The sequence below is a fragment of the Rhinopithecus roxellana genome, chromosome 4, assembly GCF_007565055.1.
Source record: "Rhinopithecus roxellana isolate Shanxi Qingling chromosome 4, ASM756505v1, whole genome shotgun sequence".
Taxonomy (NCBI): Eukaryota; Metazoa; Chordata; class Mammalia; order Primates; family Cercopithecidae; genus Rhinopithecus; species Rhinopithecus roxellana.
In genome coordinates this window covers 52,675,512-52,684,407 of record NC_044552.1, presented here as the reverse complement: position 1 = coordinate 52,684,407, position 8,896 = coordinate 52,675,512, and the positions used below count along the sequence as shown (strand labels likewise).

The window sequence follows — 8,896 nt, the reverse complement described above, 5'->3', positions numbered from 1 at the left end:
TCCCCCTGGTCTTTGCTGAGATTCATCAGTACGTTTTGAAATCATAAAGTGTGTTACCCTGTTCAGGACCCAGAGAATTTCATAGTACATACAACTTCCCTGTGGGTCTTAAATTTAGTCTGATCAGTATTCATCATTCCTGTGAAGAACAAACAAAAACATAGTCCCACTGGGAAGACAGAATCTCAAGCATGAATTAGACTCCTTTTGTTCTTTTACTCTTTCCTTCCCTTGAATCCATAACCCAGCTCCCTCAAAGTCAAATAACTAGCAAGTAATGTGAAACAATAAAGCATCAGCCATGTGAAACTTCCCTAGGAAAAAAAAAAAGTGGTGGGATTCGGAACCATGTCAAATTTCTTTCAAAGACCCTTGACAGGTATTTTTAAAGGCATATCATTAGGATGGAGAAGAAAGATAGAGCAAGAATGAACATAAAAACAAGCCAACAGATCAAGAATCTTAAATAGTTATAGATCTACCAATTGAATACGAATTTTGGCAACAATGCCCTGCTACCATGTACATTTTCTTTGAAGAATAAGAGAGAGAGAAAGGAGAGAAACAAAGAAAGAGAGAGAGAGAGTGAGAGAGAGAGACACCTTATTGACCAATGTACAAAGACTTTGGCAACACAATACTTTGCCCTGCCAACAAATTAACTGAAAGATAGAAGGATGAGAGTCCAAAAAGTCTAATTTTCTTTTTGTGATTATGTTTTATCAAGTCATTTGCTTACACCCAGAATTGGAGACTGAGATAGCTTGCATCTTTCTCTATCCCTCGCCACTCCTTCACCACCCATCACTAGTTGGGTGAGGAATTCAGTTGAATAAGATTGAATTCAAGGATTTAGAGAATGCAACAATCCTAGAGCTATATTAAGAACTTGTTTTATTTAGTTCATCAATTTTCCTTCAAAATTCTTAGGTAGATATTTGATTTTCCAACACATCTTAGGGAAATTTCCCATCCTTCCTTAATTGACTAATTTATAATGCTAATGAGCTATATGGGTTCACAAATTTAGTTTTCATCTTTACATTCTTCCACAGCATATGTATATGTCTCCTTCCTCTCTTAGCTTATTGGGAACCAGAGCCCCTGTGAAAAATACCTCTAGTATTTGTAAGGGAGAAGAAAGATGGATTTTGCTGAGATCTTCATATTCCTCACAGCAGAGACTAAACAGTCCAAAGTGCTCCAGAAACACAGCATGCTGTAGGTTGAAAGAAAACTTTGACACCATATAATTCAACTTATTAACTCAGTTTCTGTCATAGCTTTGTTCACACACTGTAGGAAGTAAGTTAACTTCCACCAACATCAAGTACCTTGGCATGGCTTAGCATGATGGAAAGTGGAACCAGTTACAGACTCAGATGATCTAAGAACAAATCCTAACTCTGCCACCTGCAGAGTTGTAGGATGGTGGGTATCATTTTGAATTTCCAAAACCTCAATTTCCTGATCTAACAAAGGTGATAACAATCCCTTTTGTCTCTACCGCATAAGGTTATCATGTGAATAATATGAAGAAATGAATGTAAAGAAACTTTGTAAACTGTAGGTGAGGTACCATATGAAATCAAGGGATTATTCCATTCCATCTTATAAAGTAGCATGACATATTAAACAAGGAAGTAGGGACAATGAGTCATGACCACAAGTGATGTTATGACTTTCATATGGGATACCATCTCTACACGTAGGCAACTTTCTTCTTCAGACAGAAAATACATTTTTTTTGTGTGTGCTATTTACTTGGAGATGGGTATGTGTGTAGGGAGTGGGGGGAGGATCAGAAGTGTTATAAAATTAAGCTCCTTAAAGCCTTTTCTGATAATTCCAAACTTAATGTACCAAAAAATGTTGTGTTTTATTTTGTACCTATCAGTGAAATTATTAGATTCTTATCAATCTTACCTTAGAAGAATGTATCTCATGCCTGACTTATTTGAAATAAGTGTAGAATGTGTATTCTGCAATAGCTCTACAGTGTATAAAATTACAGTATCTCCTACATAGAAGAAGGATTATGAATATAGTCAGTGATGCAGTCACATAAAACTAAGCTGAATTAGGGGGTTATGCCACTCTTTCTCACAAAATTTTTCTTTAGAAAAAAATTCTGGAAATTGCAATTGACTTTATATGTAACCCATAAAAACATAAAAATTAGGAAGGCTGGAGATAAAATTAAAAGAAGAACATTGAAGAGCTGGGAGGAATGCAGACATAAAATATAGAAAATCCTTTGGTATCTGTGAGGGATTCGTTCCACAACATCCACAGATACCAAAATTAGCAGATGCTCAGTTCTGATAGTATTTGCATATAACCTCTGCACATCTCCCCATGTATATTAAATCATCTCTAAATTACTTATAATACCTAGTACAATGTATGTAATGTATTGCTATGTAAATTGTTGTTATACTGATTTTTATTTGAGTGTTTTTATTGTATTTTTTATCCTTCTTTTTTCAACTTTTTTGAATCTACAGTTGGTTGAATTTATGGATAGAAACCCCGTGGATAGGTAGAGCTGACTGTATATTCCTTGAGATACATTGCTCAAATATGTGAGAAACATAGCTTTTGTGATTAAAAAAAAAAAATGTGCTTCTAAGTTCCCTATTTATCCCCAAAGGGATGCTAGATAAGAGACCTACCTACTTTCTTTGTTTCACAGCCCTGATTTGGGCTATGACCATTTAAATGAAATAATAACCTTCCAGGGCTCTAAATAGGTCTGGCTTGATAATAAAGCTATGTCAAATTTTGAACTTCGAGGCAATTACGAAATCGCTCCCCTAATTGCAACAGGAAGCTCAACTTCCCAGGGCAAATCTGGGAAAAAATCGGTATAATTTTTGGTGATATGATAAAACCACCAAAAAACTCCAAACCAGCTAGAAAATGGTGCAACATAATTTGTGGTTTTACTTGTTCTGGAAATTTTATAAATTTTTAGTTAATACAGATTACAAGAACAAAGAAAGCAAACACCTCAGGACACCTAAACTAACAGATTCTGAATATGTTCAGAACTGTAACATATTCTGAAGAGAGAACCATTGCCACAGCCATATAATCTGGGTCCCTATATTATCTTGAGCCTGAGACCGCCTATCTAATTACACTCCACTCTCCCACTCTTCCACTTGTTTTATGACACAATTTACAAGTCCATAAATTTAGTGGAAAGAATGCCTATCTATAGTGAATGTGAGTACAGAGTATTCCTTTAGTGAGTTTCAGGTCAGGTGCTCACAAAATTAAAATTACATGGATTCTCTGTGTAATCTCCAGTCAAGTAGCAGAATGACAGTAACCTGATTAGAATGTTCAGGTTTGTCCCAGCTGAGGCTGATTTTGAATCTGAACGCTGATACTCTATAAGTAACATTAAGTCCCTGAAATTAAAAAATGAGTTCAAATAGTTTTAAGCATGTGGAAATTTACAAAGGAACTCAGAAGCCTTCAAGTAACGTTTAGGTAAGAACCCTGCTTGCCCTTGCATTTTGTCATTGTATAACACTGGCTTTAAGACCTATAATCTATTACAGTAATATAATGTATAATGAGATCCGATCTCCAGCAAAATCAAGCATACACAATAATAAGCATAGGAGCTAAATCAATGAATGGTCACAGCTAGTTTTCTGGAAAGCACACCTTTAAACAAAAGAATGTCACTGTGATGTAGTTTCAATCGTGCAGCGTCAGGAAGCAACAAGTACAATAATAAGCTTATTGCCATATACTGAGCTCCCATGCATGCTCTTTTATGAGGACTTCTCATTCATTGAGTTGCATTACTCTGAGAAGTAAGGATTTTTATTCCCATTTTAAGGATGAGGAAACAAAAAAAATTAGTGAAGTTAAATAACATGCTCAAGTTTATCCAGCTTGTAGATTGCTAAATTGGGGTCAAAATAAGGAATAAAGGGATCAAATGTACAGTGATACTTCAATGAGAATCAGCTTTCTTGAGAATAAAATTAAAATTATTTCACATCTTACTTTACATTCATTTCATTTATTTATTTATTTTCACCATTCATTCTCTTATTCACTCAACAGATGCCCTGAGTGCCAACTGTGCCTTTCACTTGCACTTGACTGAAAACACCCAGAAGACAGAAAGCCATAGTTTTTGCCCCCAAGAACTTAGAGTTTGGCGGGGAATCAAGCGTACGAACTGCTGATAATAAACAGAGGAACACTGCTTATCCTCTGAAATCATAAGTCAAATTCTTCCATATACTAAGAAAATAAGGAAAATGGGGATACAATTAGGGCATATAAAGAATATTTCTCCTTTGTTCAGGCTGTGGCTTGATCATTAATAGCTTAAAGGATCATGGTCCTCTGATGACTTCGTATTAGTGCCACCTGTCCGGGCCACTGAGAACCCATGATGGAACCGAGGATCTGAGGAAGGGAGAAAAAAAAGATTTAAAAAAAAAAAAAAAAAAAAAAAGGATCATGGACAGGGGCAAACTAATGATGAACTGGAGAGGGAATTTCTTTATATTTCCTGGCAAGGGTGAGCTCTGAAACTGATGTCATAGACAGATCTTAGAGCCCAGTTCCCAGTGGGAGTAAACTGTCTTCCCATAAAACTCATCCATATGATAACTCTCTATTGATATTATCAGAGAGGAGTGTCTTTGATAAAGATGCATACTCTTAATCATACCAAAAATGTTTTAGGCTAATCAAAGGTAGACATTATGGAGGAAACAAGTCATTTTTCATGTCGTTGATATAGAATTCTCGAGTATTCTTTTTTAAGAACACCTTGATAGTTGCCTTGGTGGTGGACTTTGATCTGCATAGCATCAAGCCCTTCATTCACTGTCATTTCATATATGAATGAGGGGGACTATTTTGGAGAGGCTGGCATTTCCAAGGGTACCTGGTTACCTTTAAGGTCTGTAAGAGTAGGACCATGCTGTTTTTTGTTATCACTCTGTTATCAAAATTTGTCACAGTCCCAGACCCCTGACTGAAATAACACGTCCATTGGTTAATGAAGAAGTAATTTAATCAAATGCAATGATTATTTCCCAATTTGTGCTATTAAAAACAACAAATTAATATTCTGTTCTATTTTTAATGATAGAAATCGTTTTAGGCAGGTGAGAATCTGATAATGTTTATAGTTGAAAAAAGTCATTAATAAATAAATTGGTTCTGAAATCAATTCCCCCTGAAATACTTCTGTTGCTATACATAATGTAAATATTCATTATAATCCAATATGAAATAATCTTCTTAAAATTTCCTCATTTCTTTGGAGAATTGTACCTAGACTTATTTTGAGAATAACTAAAAGTGAGGCTTCACCTTGGTTTATGTCAAAATCATTATACCAGAAAATAGCTAAGAACATTGTCCTTTATAGAATCACGCTACTAGTATTATTATTTATTTTGGTTCAAAAGGATTTGTTATTAGAAGCAATATTTTCTCTCATACCAATTACATGCAACCACTCCCTTTTGAAAGACAAAGTAAGTTGCCGCCAGAATGACCCACAAGTTCCTATTTTCCTTTCTGTCTCAAGGTCATGTTAAAAAATGTATTCAGCCTTGTATGGCTACTTTTGCTATTTTCTAGTGTTACTGTTCATATGTCCTTTCTCCAGTTTGGGCTGCTATAGTCCTTTGAAGCCTTGTTTTTGTTTTTGTTTTTCTATCAACTTGAGATTGAACCGGCTTCCTTCTTTCAGATGGCACTCACCATGTCAACGGTAACAATCAACAAAAGACACCCATACACCCAAAGCTTGCGCCTTACTCACCAAAACCTAATAGTTTACTTGTACTACCTGCCAACATTCTTAAAAATACACAACATACTCATCCCTATAAGCTCACAGCAGCATTTTCACTAAAGGATGAAATCCTGGAACATTTAATTATCTTGAAAGCAAATGGTAATTAAACACTTTTCCTAACACTGGGAAGCTGGGGTGGTGAAGGAAAGAAAGCTAGGGATTGGAATCCATTATGTGGCTGAGGCTTCTGTCTGGTCGATTTAAGCAGATTGGAGCTAAGGCAGTCGCACATAACTGCCTCAGGTAAGGGAGCACAGTGTTCCTGTGGGGTTATCAAACCAGCCAGGCCTTGAAGGCAGAGCAAAGCCCTTCCAGTGGGAAGTTCTTCCTAAGTGCTTGCATGGCATCCGCGGGATTATCCCACCCCACTCACACATCATCTGGCTTTAAACTTTAGGCCCTCTGGCAAAGAAGAGACGAAACATCTATTCGTCCCCTCCTCCCTCTTATCCCTCCGTTCTGCCTTTCCCATCCTGTTTCCTAGCAGCCGCTGGCTGAGGCCTGCCCTTCTCTGCCAAGCACCAGGCTGGATTAGCTGCAAGCCAATAGCTGGGGGTCAGGATTAAGAGGCCAGCGTGCACTTTAATACAAGCTGCCTATAATTAATGGCATTATTAATAGCTTGACTGAAAAATTCATTAAAAAATCCATTAAAAATAAATACCCTTTTACAAAAGGCATTGCCTTGGGTAAGAAAAACAGAAAAAAAGATAAAGGAAAATTGATTGGTGGCTTTCAGTTCACAGAAAGACAGACCATAGTTCAAACTGATTAAAATTGAACATTTTAGATTAAGCACCCTTGCCAAAATATTCTCTGTAGTTACCCAATATGAAAATATTATGATATGTCACATATTTATATTTTTATGTGTCAAGGGTTGGGATATAAGACGTACAGGTAGCTGCTTGAAATAACTTTCTTCAAGTGAATACTCTTGACCGTCGGTAATAGCAGAATGTCCCGTGAAATGCTGGTTAACTGATTAACTCAGAGCCTCAAATCCAAAAGGTCTATTGAGAGGTGGAATATTCTCCATGAATTTATGACTTGGTCCAATTGTTTATCTACTTGAATATTTTCTGCATGTGTTGCTAGCATTGGTCCTTTCTCTTCTTCTTCTTCTCCTTTTTTTTTTTTTTTTCTTGTGCATTCATACCACAGTTGTTCTTCTCCGTATATGGGGCTCTGTAACTTGGAATCGATCTTATCGAGTTTTGCCTCAACCCAAATAAACAGTGTAGAAGGTGATTGGAATGTCTGTGGTTCGGATGTTTGCTCGGAGAAAAGTGGCAATGGAAGGGGAAAGTCCTGTTGGGTATACAGACTCCCCTGCCCCCCTTCCCGACTTCTCCACTATAAAGGTTTGTTTGTGTTGATACTAAATCTGATCTTTTGGGTCAACTTTGCTCTGGGTCTAATCTGCTCATTGGTGTGAGATGAACATTGTCTTCCAGAGGTACAGGCGACCATGCCCTCTGAAAAAAAGACCCCATTCATGAGAGTATTTGCTTGAAGAGAGCTTTTATTCACTTCACCTGTTATGTTGTGCCTATAGAGCACAAAGCCAAGTGGAGATTAGGCAATTATCTGGTTAATAGGATCAACATAGACAAGAAGTTCATTCAATAGGCATTTCTGACTGCACACCATGCACAGCACAGCCCTGGATGGGTTGAGAGGCACAGGGTGAAGAGAGAACATGCTGCTGCTTAGTTCCTAACACAATAAAGGAAATGAGACACAAACACAGTGAACAACTGACATGCAATTTACAAGCAAGGGAAGAATCATATGGGATTCTGTGTACTAAAGTGGGGGAATATAACAAGTTAAAAATTATAAGAGGTGGTTAAGCTGGGTTACGTTTCTTGGAAAAGGGAAATCAATGTCTCTGTATGTTCAGAACTCTCCAGTTCACCCCTTTTAAACCTGGTAATTTCAGACAGTGGATGCATGCTCTTTTAAAATGAATTAAATTTCCTTTGTTGCCACTAGACTAAGTTCTCACAACTTATACTGAAGATGGTATTTAATTCCTGGAAATATTGAGAAACTTTTTTTAAAAAAAAGCTGGGATTCACAGGGGCACCCACGGATATTATATTAACACTCTGGCATTGTTTCAGCTCTCACTTTTCCCTCCTTGGTACTTGCAGAAAGTTATTAGTGCAGTGTGATAGATATTAACTGAGCAATGGGCTTCCCATTAGAAAGATACTGATTTTAAAATGCCTGTACTCTGTGATTTCCACTTTTGTTTCTAATAAAATATGGCCCTAATTAGCAAAGTGTTGAGTAACTTCCCAAGTAGGATATGTTAGTATGTTCAACATTTTCCATTCTCTTTCATTCTCTTCCTATAATTTAGACTGATGGTAGATTTTCCCTAAAGTACAACATTTGCAATTTTGTGAGGTTCTGAAAATTAAAAATAGGTGTTCTGGGGTGAGATCCTCTTGCCTACTACTCCTGGGCATGAAATTCTCAGCTTATAGCTTTTACTTCTATGTTAATGTGAAAACCTACACTGTTGGTTAAATTTTTTAAAATTATGTTGGTTGGCAGTTTTGTCCATGTGTAACAAACACGTTTAACTAATATATTTCTGAAATGTCTACTGATGGAATCCAACAGTTGTTTTGACACACTTTAGATAGAGGCTGCATGTAGGCAATAGAAACAGGAAGGTAAGAGGGGAGAGGGAAAAGGCTCTGTAGGGCGGGGGCAGGATGTTGGATGAAAGGTACTTGAGGAGATGATATCACTGTTCAGCCTTGTCATTTAGCACCTGGCAGGTCCTCCGTTAGGTAAATTAGGGGTAATAGAGCACATTGATTTTGGAAAGGAAGATCTTGACAGTTAGGAAAACAAGATCGAGCAAAGGCTGATAAGGCTGTTAGTTCTATTTTTTTATTCAAATACTGTAATCCCACCTGTCTGAGTAGGCTAGGAAACTTCAAGCACTTGGTGACCAACTTCCAGCAAAGAAGATCAAATAATTACAGACATGGGATGGAAGGAATGTACACACGATGTGGCGAA

At 37.0% G+C, this 8,896-nt stretch overlaps 1 non-coding gene across 1 annotated transcript; it reads left to right on the top strand.

Annotated features, from left to right (window-relative positions):
* Window positions 1-4,372: 4,372 nt before the first annotated feature.
* LOC115897190 lies at window positions 4,373-4,448 on the top strand. The gene has a single exon (XR_004057119.1). It is a non-coding gene; the product is annotated as a small nucleolar RNA SNORD66 (small nucleolar RNA).
* Window positions 4,449-8,896: the final 4,448 nt, after the last annotated feature.